The sequence below is a fragment of the Equus przewalskii genome, chromosome 7, assembly GCF_037783145.1.
Source record: "Equus przewalskii isolate Varuska chromosome 7, EquPr2, whole genome shotgun sequence".
Lineage (NCBI taxonomy): Eukaryota > Metazoa > Chordata > Mammalia > Perissodactyla > Equidae > Equus > Equus przewalskii.
The window spans coordinates 81853132-81869402 of NC_091837.1; the positions used below are offsets into that span (position 1 = coordinate 81853132).

Sequence of the window (16271 nt, forward strand, 5' to 3'; positions counted from 1 at the left end):
AACAGAAGACTCAGAAAGTTTTATTTTACCTCTCTCTTAACTGGCTAAAAGAATTTAGATAAATGGCCTATAACAGGAACAGAGCTATCACCAGGGACATCTATAAAGACTATGGGCTGAGTGTGATGAGGAAACCCGCAGGGCCTAGAGATCAGAGTCCTCTCCATGGCCCACTGTCTGTGCGTGGCATAGCACACATTTGTTTACCAAACATTTGCTTTTCCATCTCCATGTGAATTACCTTCCTCCCCTTTGAAGTCCCAAACCACTGCCCCCAACTTCTTCTTTTGTCTTTAGCTGAAGATGGTAGTTAAGGTGGTGGCTTTGGCCATTTTGGTGAATTACTCAGTTTTCTTGGGTTTCTCTCATCTATACATGTCATTAAACTTTGTTTGACTTTCTCCTGTTTATCTGCCTCCCGTCAATTTAATCCTTAGACCAGCCAGAAGAACCTAGAAGGGTAGAGGAAAATTTCTTCCTCCTCTGCACTTGCTTAAAAGGTCACACTCTTAGTTGTAGAGCAAAGATTTGAGCCCAAGCAGCTTGGCTTCAGAGTCCACATTCTGTCCTCTGCACTGTTGCTTTAATACTACTATAAATGCTACTCTGTGCATTTGGTTATATTGGAGGAGGGATGAGACTGGCAATTTAGACACCTGGGTTCTGACTCTGCTTCTGCCACAGATCCTCTTGAAATCCTGTGATCCCCAAACATTTTGAGCTGGTGCTAGTTTAGAGGCTGTAGATGGATTCCTGCAATTCCCTCTTTTATCACTAGATGGCAGACTTGGTCATAGGAGAGAGCAGAGGGCGCGGTAGACCTATGGTATTTAATTTGTAAATCTCGTGTTGAGTCCTACTGGTAAAATAGTTTATGGGCTATTTCAATCAGGCATTATTAATATTTATTAAATTTCGACTCATTAAATTTCTTTCAGTTTGTATTTAATAGCTCCACTTTTCCTCTTTATTTGTTCAATGTAATAGTATCTGCAAAAGGAGTATAAAGCAGACAGTGGGGAATTTGGCTGCCTCATTTATGACTACATCGAGAGCGGTATCTGGCTTATGGCAGGGACTCAAAAGTATTTGAGATGTTCTTTTCTTTTTTTCATGTTCTAAGCACTTCATTTTTTAAGACTCTTTTTATTTTGAATGAATTTTAGTCTTACAGAAAAGTCTCAAACACAGTACAAAGAGTTCCCTTATATCTCTCCTCCCATTTCCCATAATGTTAACATCTTACGTAACCGTATTACAGCTATCAAGAATAGAAAATTAACCTTGGTACAGACTTACTCACTAAATTACAAACCTTATTTGAATGTTACTGGTTTTTTCCACTAGTGTCCTCTTTCTGTTCTGGCACTGTACCCAGGGTGTCACATTGCATTTAGTTATTATTTCTTCATAGACAAATAGACCAACAGAGCAGAACAGAGAAGCCAGAAACAGATCAACCAGTTTGATCTTGATTTAAAACAGAGGTACCATCAAGTGGAGGAAGAAGAAGGAGAGAGTCTTTTGTCAATTAAGGCATGAGAATTAAATTTGTGTTTTCAAACCTCATCTTTTCTCACAGCCTTAAATTTGTTGTACTAGTCAGTGCATTAGAATATAGTGAGCCATAACTTCAAAAACTGTTCCGCCAACTTCTGAAGTTGAAATCCTTTAAGCAGGGACAAGTTCTTCATTTTGGAATGAAAGGGACAACCATATACAAGTTTCTCTGGGGGAGTATTGCTGATAAACTGATTCAGATTAAGAAATAATGACAAATATCACTGCTTTTGTGGTAAGAGCATGTTTTGTTAGCAGTGAAAGGGTCAAAACGGAAGGGAGCTTTGGGGTGCACTGGGCATTTGAGTGAGAAGGATGAGAAGGGACGCATGTTTCATTGTTTCCTAAGTCTAGTCTTGGCAATGAATCTGACTTTTCCTGGATCTATAGGTGAATGTATGGTGGGAGGATATAGGAGGCATTGCTTCTATAAAGGACTAGTGACCATCCAATAGCTTGTTATATTATGCCGTGCTACCATTCTCACCCTTTCTAACCTGGCACTTAACCCACAGACCACGGCACCCAGTAAGAGGAAGACTGAGTATCCCTCAACCAAGATAAATAGAAATAAAGAATAGAAGTGGTTCCATAAATCAGTGATGCTGGCTGGCTTTATTTAACATGATCAGGGATGTCTCCCTGTTCCACTGTCACCAGGACCATGACTGTGTTTAACAACAAAGGTAAAGTGACAATAATTTTGTGAGGTAGATAGGATTTTCACTTTCCATACAGATTATGGTGCAATGCAGAAACAAAATATCCTTTGCCAAAAGACAATTTGGGAAATGTCCAGGTGTTTATAAAGGATGTTTATGGTCATGGCTGACGAAAAATTGGCCCACAATTAATTAAGTACAGTCGAGAACCACAAAAAGACATTTTGGTCAAAGGTGGACTGCATATACGATAATGGTCCCACAAGATTAGTATCAGAGAGCCTAGGTGTGTAGTAAGCTATGCCATACAGGTTTGTGTAAGTGCACTCTGTGATGTTCACACAACGACAAAATTGTCTAACAGTGCATTTCTCAGAACATATCCCCATCATTAAGCGACACATGACTGTAGATATTTTTCAAGTGCTTGCCAGGTTTCTTACAGTGTGTTAAATATAAAGAGAATTTACAACAGCACAGCTTGCACTCCGTGCCCAGGAAAAGATCTTGTAGGAGTGACAATGTAAATTTACATATAGTAAACAGAAAATTCGGTAAAATATATGATAAGGCATATTATCAAGAAAGAGATCAATATGGGCTCGTGATAATATAGAAGGCAACACAAATGGTGAGACTCGAGGTAGAACTTGAGTAATAGCTAATATATAAATGCAGGAGTATTATAGGCAGAATTCTCATGCATCCTGTATTTTCTCGGACTTTCCTAATCTATTACTACAATAATAACCACATTTATTAAATGCCTGCTATGTACTAAGTACTCTACATATGTCACCTATAATCTTCTCAGCCATAAATATCCTGAAATTCTCCCCATTTTTCAAATGAGCAAAGCAAGACAGAGAGAGACCAAACAGCTCGCTGAAGGCCACATGGGTACAAGGTGATGAGCTGGAATTTCCCACTACACCACACCTTCTGTATTCTCCCACCAAAAGTGCACTTCCCAGAAGACAGCCTGATGTTTGGTTCAGAACTTATGGTCCCTGCTGTTTGTGGGTTGTAGGCGTTTTTCCAGAGTTGCACATTGCCATGTGTTGCTGGCAAAAACTATCCACATGTTGCAAGCTTATCATGAGATCTGGGAGTCACTTCATCTTTCAGGGACACCATTTGAACCCTAGATAATGACTGTCCTGGGAATGAATAAAACCCACGCATTGGCTCTTGGGCCTGGATGGAGGACAGGATTGTCTAAGTTTATACCTGGTGCTCAGCTCCTCATGGCTCTGACTCACCCTCGTGTTTGTCCCCTCTCTGTGTTCTGTTCTGCTGGCTCTGATTCCTAACTCAAACTATAACCTGCCACGTCCAGGTACACACAGTTTAGATGGAAATGTGAAAGGACAGTCTTTAGAATTCTTGGCTTCTGTGGTTTGTTGGGTTTGCTTCCTCATGATTAAGTAGTAGGATGAATAAAAGATGCCACAGTACTACTCTCTGCTTCCTGCTGAGCAGGGAGGTGCCACATGCCTTCCTCAACTGGATAGGGAAGCCCATTTGGTGTCCCTTCCATGATTTTCCTCTTAGTGCATCTGGGAGAGGGGAGGGACTTCTCATGCATTGTTCTCACTGCTGCTGCTGCTGTCACCAACCTCCCCCTTGGGGGCTGAGCCAATGGGAAGTCTGGGAAATTTTCCCTGAACCTTGGCACAAGTGAGGTGGGAGGAGTGCGGAGTCTTAGGAGGAGGAGGCAGGAGGAACTGGAACCCAGCAGTGAAGTCTGCGGAACTGCTGTGGGAGGAGGTAAGTGGCATTCTGAAGCATGCTGGGTTTTTCCCCGCTTGTAGGTGTTCTCAGATTCCCTAGATGGATGGACAGCTCCTGGAGCCCAAGAGCGCTGCCTGCCATGAGCGTTCATCTGCCTTCAAAGTAACAGCTTCTCCTCTAGCATCTGGGCTTCTGCATCCAACACCCCCTTGCTTGGTAAAACCATAGCCTCCTGCACTTCCTGAAGGCATCCTAAGCTCCTCTATCCAATCTCTATTCTCTACAGGGTTGTTGTAGAGTGATCTTCGAGATTAGAATGACAGTGGATGGCAGCATCTCTCACATTGGCCAACATAGGGGATATAGGGAAGTCAGCTTTATTCTTGACCTTACGTAACAAATGCCTACCAATGCTGAGCAAATCCTGAACCTTATAGAAGATAACTTACACACTGAATATTTTTAATGCTTGTGTCTGGGTTTTCTATCCTTTGGTGTCACAACAATACCGAATAAATGTGTGTGAATGAATGAATGAATGAATGGATATTTTAAGCTAGTCTTTTCTACTTTTTTTTTACAGCACATTACCTAAAACTCTTGTGACAAGTTATATGTCAACTCCCACATCAAAAACAAAAGCTGGAGACCACAATAATAATGATGGTAATAATTTCCCCCAAAGTCTGCTAGGTGTTAGATACTTCCTATTAATTATATTTTCATTATTGTCAATGATATTTGGCAACTTTAGCAATAATAGTGAGAGGCTTGAGTTTGTCATGGTTTTTAGAATTATTAGGCACTTTTGAGTACTTGATAAATTTATTCAGAATCAAAGGTTCTCCAAAATATCTGAATCTGAGTGCAGCTGAGCTTGAGAATATCTCTGTACTGTAATTGTCTTCTACAATAATTTAGGACCTGGACATTTCTGATAGAATTTTTGGACTCAGTGAAAACTGCTAGATAATGGGCTTCTCATGCAGCCTCTTAAAAAGGCATGACACAGAGGAAACAAGGAAAGGGACTCTTTATATTTGTGAGGCCTAACATCTGTGATGGTTACAACAGAAATGCTTACAACAGGAAACCTTGCATTAATCATGGTTGTATCTGTAAGATTTTGACCCAAAGTCCATGGTAGGGTTTTCAATGTTAATATGTGAGTAGAGTTTATATTTATATTGATAAATAAAATCACATTGATTTCTTGACAGGGGTTAAGTAAACTATCCTGGAAGTTTTTCTTAAAAAAGAGGTATAAAGTCTCCCGTTTCTCTGAAAAGTGTTTTAGAGACATATACAGGTGGAATGAAAACCTAAATTTCACACCAGGGAAGTGTGCTGTTGCATTCATGTTTAGTGAGTGAAGACTAGAAAGCAGACATAGATTTCCTCCTTTCCCTTCGATGACTAATCAGATTATGTTTTCCTGTTTGAACCTGGTTGTGTTGCTGTGGGTAACGCTGACTAGAAAACCAGTGAAGAGACAGGAGCTCCACAAGTGACATATTGTAGGCACAACCTTCTTGTCTTGGAATATCCCCTAGAGAAGCGAAGGCACTGGTCAGAGAGGATGCTGGTCATCAGGGGGGTCCATGGAGAGGCTGGAGCGAGGAGGACGAGAGTGTGTGATTCTCTGTGCCTGAGCCCCATCCTCCAGCCTAGTCGACCTCACTGCCTTCTCTCCTTCCTTCTGCCAGAGGGAGTTGGAGCATCATCTCCACTCCAAAGCCTTCTGTAACCCCTCTACCCTCCCCAAGTCACTTTTCAAACATCTCTAACCATTGCAGTTCTCACACAGACTAATTTTCAAACTTACTTTTAGATCATGGACTGTTTGCGGGGGCAGGGGTGGCAGGGGAATGTCTTAATTTCCTAGTGCCCCACAGAGTTTAAACGGAGGTGTTGAATTGAGGTGGTGTTTCAGGCCATAGTTCGAGTCTTTCACTTTTTTAAAACTACCTCCTCTGAAATAATGAAAACCACATTTTACTTCACTGCTTCTTTTCTTCTCATTTCCTCCTTGTTCTCAAGTTTTCTTTTCCTATGACATGTCAGGAGAAATTTTTGGGTTGGAGGAGGTATGAATAGACATGAAAATTAGAGACAAAATGAGGATGATCCTAGTTTCTTCCAATTGGTCTGCTTGGTATATAATTAGCCTATTTTAATGGCAGACGCTGGAATTTGTGGGTTAGCTGAGCAAAATTCACTTGCAATAGCATCATTTTAAAAGGTGAGTTAGTGAGGCAAGCTATGCTTAATAAATCTGCATTTTGAACATTTAAAATCCTTATTCAACTATCAACAAGAATTGCATCATTTCATGAATAAAAAGTATGGTTCTCTATATAAGATCATTATAATGGCTTACCAATATGTTATTGCCTATCACCAAAGGTGGAAACAGAGTAATAGTATTTATAGATGCATTTATCAGGGATTTACCCATGAACCTTTGAAGTTTAAAAACAGCAGGATGCTTTTTCTCAAGGTACACAATGTTACGTAATGAGAACCTGCCTTAGGGGATACAAAGTAAAGACCAGGGATATTTTCTCTAACATGTTGTTAGCTGTTTCAGCCTCAATTTATGAACTCCACTGTGTACCAGGTCCCATAAAATCATTACACTGTATGGGCGTGCGACAGGTTTCGGTAAACTTTGGGAATGCGTTCTCCTGTATGTCACACAGTGACTGGCCATTCCTGTCCATGAGATGTGGAGCACGGGTTTGTGAGTGGTTTACTCCCAGGCTTACCTGCAGGACATACAGAGGAATCTAGTGACAACACTGCGATGGAACAATAAGCCCAACTGGGTCTCTTGTTTGAGGTCCTTAAAACTGTGCAGCCATTTGCTCTTGTGTAACATAGTGGGCCCAGGGCTGCCCTCCAGCCTAGTTGAAATCAGGGTGGGGGATAAGTGGAGGCTCCTGCCTCCTTGCTCTGTAATATTTGAGGAGCAGATGAAGGAGATTCCGTGAGATTAGAAGGCGTTAATTATCTAGAGCAGCAAGGCCTGGGGCTGTGGCTTCCTCCCAGACTCCTGTCCTACATTTAGATTTTGCCAGTTGTTTCCAGGGTCCTGGAGTAGACTCTGGGTGTGTGTGTGTTGTGTGTGTGTTGTGTGAGGAAATGGAAAAACTTACAAGGACTCTCATTTTTTTGTAGTTGGCCTTATAGTGAATTAAAAGCCTCCTTTCTCTCAAATCTGCTCCCTCTTCCCGGGTTAATCACCATCACCATTTTGAAAGTGTTTGTTCCATATTAAGTGTTATTAATACAGAAGGTTCATCTTCCTTGTCTAGGAATTTTAGTTAGTTGCAAAAAGAAATGATAGATTCTGGATTTTCTGATTCTTATAAAGTCAAAGAATTGTGTATAAATTCTGTTCCATCCATTATAACATGTGTACTCTTGGAAAAGCAACTGAATATCTTGAAATCCCAATTTTCAGCTGCAAAATAGGAATAACAACACTAAAATAAATAGTGATAATAATAGTGATGCTTATGAGGGTCAAGAGAGAGGCTAATTTGCTATTATCTTTTCCTAGATTTAATAGTTTTAAGTTATTAGTTATATATAGGTCTGTTGAGGTTCAACTGTGGTTTGCCAAAGCCTTTATCCCATATTTGACTTTTCAGAGTGCCATATAAGGCTTTAGGGTAGGGGTTGGCCAACTTTCGCTCTCTGTCTAACCTGGCTCACCACCTGATTTTGTAAATAAAGTTTATTGGAACACAGTCATGTCCATTTGCTTACTTATTTGCTATCTGCTTTCATGCTGCAACCAAAAAATTGAGTTGTGAATGGTTCTACAGTCCACAAACCCCAAAATATTTACTATCTGGCCCTTTAGAGAAAGTGGTTGCCAACCTCTGCTCTTGGGAGCTCCTGATGGAACCATTCTCTAAACTTCTACAATGCATTGCTTCATCTTCACTTAACCGTAAGCACTGGGCACTACACAAAGCAAGGTAATAGTAGAGCTCTCCTTCAAGTTCACAGTCTAATTTGCCCTCCTGATCAGTTTTAGTTGCTAGGGGGTCCTTTCCTGTTTGCTTGTTCAGCCCTAACCTGCTCCCTCGACTACAAGTAGGTTTATGAGGAGGGTGTGTTGTCCTCATATGTTAATAAGCATTTCTTCATACCTGGTGTTGCTGTCACATTGCCACATGCTCACAGCACCGGGCCTCTCTCTCTCTCTCTCACATGCACACACCCTTTGTACAACTGCTGTTGCCATATACGGCAGACAACAAAGGAATGAGCAGTGTGACCTTAATATGTTCACAAATATAAAGCCCCAGAAATTTTTAATGGCATCAAGACTGAGACTTATCCAAACTTACTAGCCATGCCAGAGCCAGACACTACCCCCGGTGATTAGCTCTTTTTCCTCGGCTATTTGTGCACTTCCTGGCTGACATCAAGTGGCACATGGGATTTAAATTTTATAGTGAACAAATTTGTACTGTCTAGAACAGATCAGTTAGTATAAAGTGAAGCAAAAAGTCATGACCTCTTTTCATAAAGATGCTCTCTGCTTCACTGAAGCACTCAGAAATCCAACCTGTGTCTAGAAACTGGTTCTAAATCACAGTGACTTGACCATTATCATCTAGTCTCAAATCTTCTGCACCTGGTCCCTGGAGAGGTAGCAGTTGACTGTGGAAAGATGCTTCAGGAACATTCTCTGGAAAACAATTATTTAGGGCCTGGGCCCCTCTGAGGACCAGATCCTCAATCATCTGGCTTTCCAGTATTTATAACATAAAGCTTAAAAGGAAACTCTTGTGGAAATCCTGGTGCCAGTGTGTGGCAGGCCCACTCCCTTCCTGCACTTTACCCTCTCAACGAGAAGAAGGACATGACAAGGCTTCCACTCCTTGCTCTGGCAGAAAGCCCAACTCTTCGAAGGCATCCTCACAGAGTCCAAGTGCACTTAAGAGCAAAGGGTAAGAACTTTGCCTTTTGGCCAGAGTCCAGGAGTTTTAGTATTAAGCCCTAAATATTTAAGAAAAATTTCAAAGGGAAGTCAAGGCCTGAGTGGAATCATCACTGAGTGTGGACCCACTTCTTGGTCAGTGGCTATCAAGTAATTTTGATCATGACCTCCAATAGCATTGTAATTGATCAAACGCACGTGTGCACATGAAATGATACTTGACTTTACTGTAAACAGAGCTTGTGATCTATTTTATTCTATTCATCTGTTTTGATGTATCCCATCCTACTCTATCATACCATATTTTACTATATTTGATTTTAAAAAAAAATGCTGGTGTCCATCTACTAAATTCATTTTATTTCCCCAGTGGATTTTAACCCGCAGTTTGAAAAACAATGTTCTAGGTAATATGAACATTGCTGACTCTAGCTCACTAAAATTGACAGCTGGGAGACAATTTACATTTTCCTTCACACAGAAACATCGTGCAGGGATGTAACTGAAAACTTTCAGGCCATTCTGGGCATACACATTTTTTTCTTCCACAACTGATTATTTTAAAATCCTGATTTCCCTTCTATTTCATTACCTAGCATTTCTCTCCCTTTCTTTCTCCCCCATTCTTTCCTTTTTCTTTCTGCCTTTGACTACTAGCTTCTTTGGTAACTTGAAGGGCTGCGTGTTCTCTACTGCCCTGAACCCTTGCATGTGTGGCTCCAGGTACCTTTCTGCCCCTCTAGACCTGATCAATTCCACCTTATCTTACGGGTCTAGGTTTCTCTGATAAATATTTCCTGCTCTCTCTAGTGCTTAATGAATTCTGTTTCCTGGTTGTTCAAACAGCAATCTCTTGGGGTACTTTTCATGCTGCCTTGAAATTGCTCATAAGTTGTCTCCCTTCACTGGCTCTGGGCTCATGGACAGCAGGACTGTGTCTTACCACAGTGTCCCCACAGTAGGGCACAAGGCCTAGCACCTAGTAAACTCTTGATGACAATTTGTTGAACCAATGAGTGGATGAATGAAACTGCTGACTGGAGGAGGAAAAAGCCGGTAGATGAAGGATTTGAATGTATGAATATATTAAAATGTTTCGTTATAGTTAATAGCCAGCCCTGGCGGTCTAATGGTTAAGATTCAGTGACCTGGGTTCATTCCCTGGTCAAAAAAACCACACCACCCACACAGTCTGTCAGCTGTCATAGTATGGTAGTTGCATATTGCTGTGATGCTGAAAGCTATGCCACCGGTATTGCAAATACCAGCAGGCTCACCCAAGGTGGACAGGTTTCAGCAGAGCTTCTAGACTAAGACAGACTAGGAAGAAAGACCTGGCCAGCCAGTTTAGAAAAAAGTGGCCATGAAAACTATATGAAGAGCAGCAGAACATTGTCTGATACAGTGCTGGAAGATGAGATGATGGCGCAAAAACACCAGGCAGGGTTCCTCTCTGCTGTACACAGGGTCGCTAAGAGTTGGAATTTTTCTCTTTTGTCTGGAATTATAGTCTTTGTATCCTGATTCAAATCTCACCTGCCCAAGACATTCCACTATTATTGAGTCTGATTTAGAGATTGTTATGTGCACTAGTGTGTGTTTCAGCAGCTAGGAGATGCTGTGGCCTCCTAAACATGCTTAAGGACAGAAAAGAAATGGGGGAAAAAAAGAGATTTTTCTGAAAAGAAAAGAGATTATATATATTAAGGATCTTAGCTTCACGCACATTTGAGAAAAGCTGCATGTGCCAAGAATTTGATTTCCTTGGTTTTCCTAGGCATAGTTTTGGATTGTGTATCTTGGCTGTCTCAGCCAGTACACGTGGTAGATGGTGCAAGCAAACAATTGGCGTTGTTCTCCAGAAAGTCAATATCAAAGAGGGAGTATTTTCCCTTGTAATGGAATTTTCACTTCAATTTCAAATTTTGCATTGATTTAATTGGATTAACCCTATATCTATGAAATATAATTTAAGCAATATTCAGTTAAAATTTAACTTTAATGCAGTTGATGTATTTCAGCTAAATCAACATGGGACAAGCCATTTCTCAGTATTCTCACAACGAAAGAAGATCATTTAGTCCCTTTTATCTCTGTAATTTCATTTATTGAAGGACTATTTTCAGTGTCTACTCTGCTAGGATAGAGGTTATCATAGTGACAAAACAGACCCAGACATTGCATTCATGGAGTTGAGTGTAAAGGAGAGACAGACATTCAACAAATACATGGATACACAGTTAAGAGCTCTTATAAATGCTAAAGGGAGGGTCTCTGAGTTTAGGAGGGAGGGTCTAATTTAGATTAGATCTGAGGAAGCCTCTTTGAAAGAGTGACATTCTTGCCAACGTTCTGGTTTTCATTCCTGGTGGGGGAAACCTGTAAGAAGTTTGGCTCTTTTGAAATATATATATATATATATATATATATTTTTTTTTTGAGGAAGATTAGCCCTGAGCTAACATCTGCTGCCAATCCTCCCCTTTTTGCTGAGGAAGCGTGGCCCTGAGCTAACATCTGTGCCCATATCCTTCTACTTTGTATGCGGGACGCCTACCACTGCATGGCTTGCCAAGCGGTGCCATGTCCGCACCTGGGATCCAAACTGGCGAACCCGAGGCTGCCAAAGCAGAAGTGTGAACTTAACTGCTGCGCCACCAACCTGGCCCCAAAGCTTGGCTCTTTTGAATAATTGAAATATCAGTATGTTGGAACTTAGGGAGTGTATTAGGTTTCTAGGGTTGCTATAACAAATTATCACAAACTTTGTGCTTAAAGCAACAAAAGAACATATTCTCTTACAGTTCTGAGGTTCAGAATTCTGAAATAAGAATGTCAGCAAGGCCAACATTTGCTCTAGTGGCTCTAGGGAGAATCCTTGTTTGCCTCTTCCAGCTTCTGTTGGCTCTGGACTTCCTTGCCTTGTAGACACATCATTCCAGTCTCTGCTTCCATCCTCACATGACTCCATTCTCTTCTATGTCTCTGCGTCTGAAATTTCACTCTCTTTTGTCTTATAAAGACACCAGTCATTGCATGTAGGTCTCACCTGTATAATTCAAGATGATCTCATCTCAAGATCCTTAAATTAATTCAATGTAAAAAGACCTTATTTACAAATAAGATAATATTCACAGGTACTGGGAGTTAAGACTTAGATATATCTTTTGGGGAGAAACAATTCAACCCACTGCAGGAGTGAGGAGAGTGTTGGAGAAGAAGCAGGCAATGGGCATGGCCAGATCATGCAGGGCCTTATCCACAGATCAGGAACACAGGAAAGTCTTTGAAGGGCTCTCAGCAGGGAAGTAACATGATCCACCTTATATCTAAAGACGATTATTCTAGATGATATTAGAGAACAGATGGAGAGGGGGCAAGATGGAAGAATCGAGAGCAGTGAGGAAACTATTGCAAGAGTTCAGATGAAAAGTGATGATGATTTGGACTAAGGCAGTCCATGGAGGGATGACAAGAAGTGGACAGACCTGAGATATATTTTGGAGGAGGAACCAGTAGCACTTGGCAATGGACTGCTTGAGTGTGGGTGAGATAGAGACGTCAAAGATCACTCTCAAATTTCATACTTGAACAACTGGGCTGATGGAAGTTCCATTTACTGACATGGGGAAGGCTGGAGAGGAAGAGCAAGTTTGGGGAAAGATCATGAGGGCAGATTTTAAGGTAAGAAGTTCAAGATGCCTGTGAGATGTCCAGTAGGCATTGGAATATAAGAGTTAAAGGAGAGGATAGATCTGGAGATACAAATTTTGGAGTCCTCAGTGGTGGGTGGCCTTGGAAATAAAGGGGATGGGTGAGATCTCCTGGAGCGAGAGTGGGAAGAGAAGAGAAACCAACATTCAGAGCATAAAGTGAACAAGATGAGCCAGCAAAGGAGACTAAGGGGGCGTGGTATAGGTCCCATTTGACCTTCATCCACCTCAGAAGAAAATATCTGTGGGCCAGTGGCAAGTGCAGGAGACTGAATCAGAAGGCCTGAGCTTTGTTGATACATTTGACGCTCAAGTGTTTTGTGGTTTTGAGCATTTGCTCTTTTTATAACCAAGCACCATGAACACTATTACTCTTTTAAACAGGTATGTAAAATAAGGGTTTTATTAGTCTTTGCCTCTCCATGTACAAATATTTAGGAGAAGAGTCATTTAACGTGATAGCATATTTCACTACATTCAGCAACACATTCTAGATTCATTTCTATTTCTTAATCATCATGCATTTGATAATAAAACAAGAGTTCTATAAATATAGCAACAGAACATTTTAAATTAAACATTGGATCACACTCATGCCCGTAAAATAAGAAAATGATTATGAATTAAGAGGTTGATGAGATTTATTTGAGAGTAGGTCATTTCTTTGTTTTTAGATTACATCAGAAAAAAGGGGGAGGGGTCCAGCTACTGTAGTCTAGTGTAAAGATATTCCATCACTTTGGGATTTGGGTGGATTGTGGTCAGTCACAGACTTGCTTTATAATCGTTCATGGAAAGGGTTAGAAGGATGGATGAAAATCCAGCTCTAGAAAGAGACTGAGCTCCCTAACTAATATCACATGAACCTCTGCTTTTCATTATCAAAATGTTGACATAATTTTTCTAAATTGCTACAGGGAATTGTTGAAAATTTTGTGTCTCCTCCATGCAGCTTTGTGCTTCAAACTTTCCTGCTACTAATTTTGTTTTTTGAACAAGCGTAAATAGAATGCTGACAACTGGAAACAACAAAGACATCTTCCAGAAAGTAATTTGGTCACTAGAATAAACTGTTCTTAGGGTCTCTGTTCTTACTTAAATATTTAAACATTTTCAACCTAAAATGATTTTATGTTCGAGCTGGTCTAATTTGTAATATTTTAAAAATTGGTAAATAATTCATTTTAAATTTATGAGCAAGTCTAAAAATAGGCTTGTTTTATTTTAAAATAATCCTGGTGAAGTCACTGCCAAAAGCTAAATCTGGTAATTTTCAAATTCATGACATATTTGACCTAAAGGATGATTTCTAGCCCAAAGTTTAAGTAGTTGAAGTTAAGGTGTTACGGGACTATAAAGCATTTATGAAGAGAACTTTAAACAAAAGAAAGTCCAAGAAAGAGGTTAGCAGCTAAAGAACCATAAGCCAGGTGAATGCAGCTTTCTGTGAGACCTTTGATTTGTGTTTAGTGAGACAGAAGTTAGTCGCCATTGGGCAAAGAATAATGTAGGTACTTTCCTTTGTTAAAGATCACATCCTTTGAACATGTATTTGCTAAGTTATTTTACTAAATTAAGGACTCAGTTTTGGTGACTTAAGTCCTGACATCTCACTGTGCCATGCCTTGAGAATTCCATGACTTGGGAACACTTTCCAGACCAAGGAACCCAGGAAAGAACAAGTTTGACCTGTGTTTCTAAATGGGTCACTATAAAGAATTGCATTACAATGCAATTGCAGTTGTGTAGTATTTCTCAAGTTATGAAAGCAGAAACTCTGCATGCCATTTCTGTGGTATGAAGTAAATTGAAGGCAGGCCCGAGAGTGAAACTTGCTCAACCTTCAGGGTGAAAGAAAAGAATTCTCCCAAGACTTGGACTCTTATGACTGATGACTGATCTGATGTATTTGGATGAATTTTTCTCCATCACTTGCAGCCTTTGCTCCCAATATTTGGAGTAGAACAATATGGAGGCAGATGGGATTTGGTTAGCTAATCTAAGAAGATGCTATTTTTCTATTCTTCTGTAGCTTGCATTCCAATTACTCTGTATTTGGAGGTTTCAAAGCCAAAACTGAGTGACTGAATGGCCCTTTCTTTTTTTTTTTCCCAAGATTTTATTTTTCCATGTCCCCAAAGCCCCCCCAGTACAAAGCTGTATATTTTTAGTTGTGGGTCCTTCTAGTTGTGGCATGTGGGACGCTGCCTCAGCGTGGCTTGATAGTGGTACCATGTCTGCACCCAGGATCCGAACCGGCAAAACACTGGGAGGTGGAAGCGGAGCGTGGGAACTTAACCACTTGGCCATGGGGCTGGCCCCATGAATGGCCCTTTCTTGAAGGAAGTCAGGTCTCTGTTTGTTTGAGTTCTGGCTGTCCCCATCCATTTCTACATCTGTTGGATGCTCTTTCCTGCTCCTCCCAGACTGTGAATTGAAGTGTCCTGAGGAAACTTCATATTGGCCTTCCAGGAATTGCTGTACCAGAGAACCAAGGCTATTCTCCTTGAGTAACATGTGACTCAGTATATTTTTAAAATCACAGAAATTAATTCCACTATGCTCATAGTGGGGTGTTTTTCTTGAAAAATAAATCTAAAATTCCTGTGGAAAAATCAAGTGAATGAAAATAGTCAAGAATGTTTTGAAAATGAAGATCAATTTTGAGGGACTTGCTCTATCAAATACTGAAATATACTTTTATTAAACAGTTATAACTGACGAAAAATAAATGGACAGATGAATGCCACAGAATACAACTCAGAAGTAGACTGCTACATGGTTAAAATTTAGCTTGTGATAAACGGGAATCACACATATTTGGGGGAAAGAGAGTTTAAAGAAATACTAATAGGATAATTGATTAAGTATCGTTATTATTAAATATATAGACCTTCACTTCATACCAAAAAATTATAGAAGGAAACAAAACTACGCAAGACAAACTAGCAGGAGACATAGGTAGTTAGGTATTGGATGTCAGAGCAAAGAAGGAGTGTCCAAAAATAAGAGCAGTACGAGAAATCATGTCTTTTTAACTGCACAAAAATTTAAAATAGGAGTGGAGAGGAGGGGAGAAATGAATAGGTGCAGCACAGTGGACTTTCAGGGCGGTGAAACTACTCTGTATGATACTATAATGGTGGCTACGTGGCATCAACTTGCCCAAACTCATACAACACACAACACCGAGAGTGAACTCCAGGACAAACTATGGACATCAGGTGAGGATGATTTGTCAACATACGTTTATCAATTGTAACAGACGTACAGCTCTAGTGGGGGTTGTTGGTTATGTGGGAGGCTATGTATGAGTGGGGGCAGGACCTCATATTCCCATATGGGAAATCTCCTTACCTTCCACTCAGTTTTGCTGTGAACCTAAAATTGCTCTAAAAAATAAAGTCTATTAAAAAAATAAACTTTTTTTGTGAATTGTCTGTTCATTTCTTTTCTACATTTTTCTATCAAGTATTTGATCTTTTCTCCTCACATTTAAAAGTTCTTTACATATTACAGTTATAAGTGCTTTGTCCATGGTATATGTTGTGAATATTTTCTCCAGTTTGACTTGGCTTTTGGCATTTTCTGACGTGCACAAGTTTTGATTTTTATTTTGTAGTCAAATTTATCAATCTTTTC

General features: G+C 40.2%; 1 protein-coding gene across 1 annotated transcript in view; it reads left to right on the top strand.

The window, feature by feature from the left end:
* The first annotated feature begins 3673 nt into the window (after nucleotides 1-3673).
* Nucleotides 3674-16271, top strand: part of SERPINB7 (serpin family B member 7) — a 56655-nt gene continuing 44057 nt past the window's right edge. The window contains exon 1 of the mRNA XM_070627835.1: nucleotides 3674-3992. The gene's annotated coding sequence lies outside the window, so the exon portion shown is untranslated. The remainder of the gene's footprint in view (nucleotides 3993-16271) is intronic.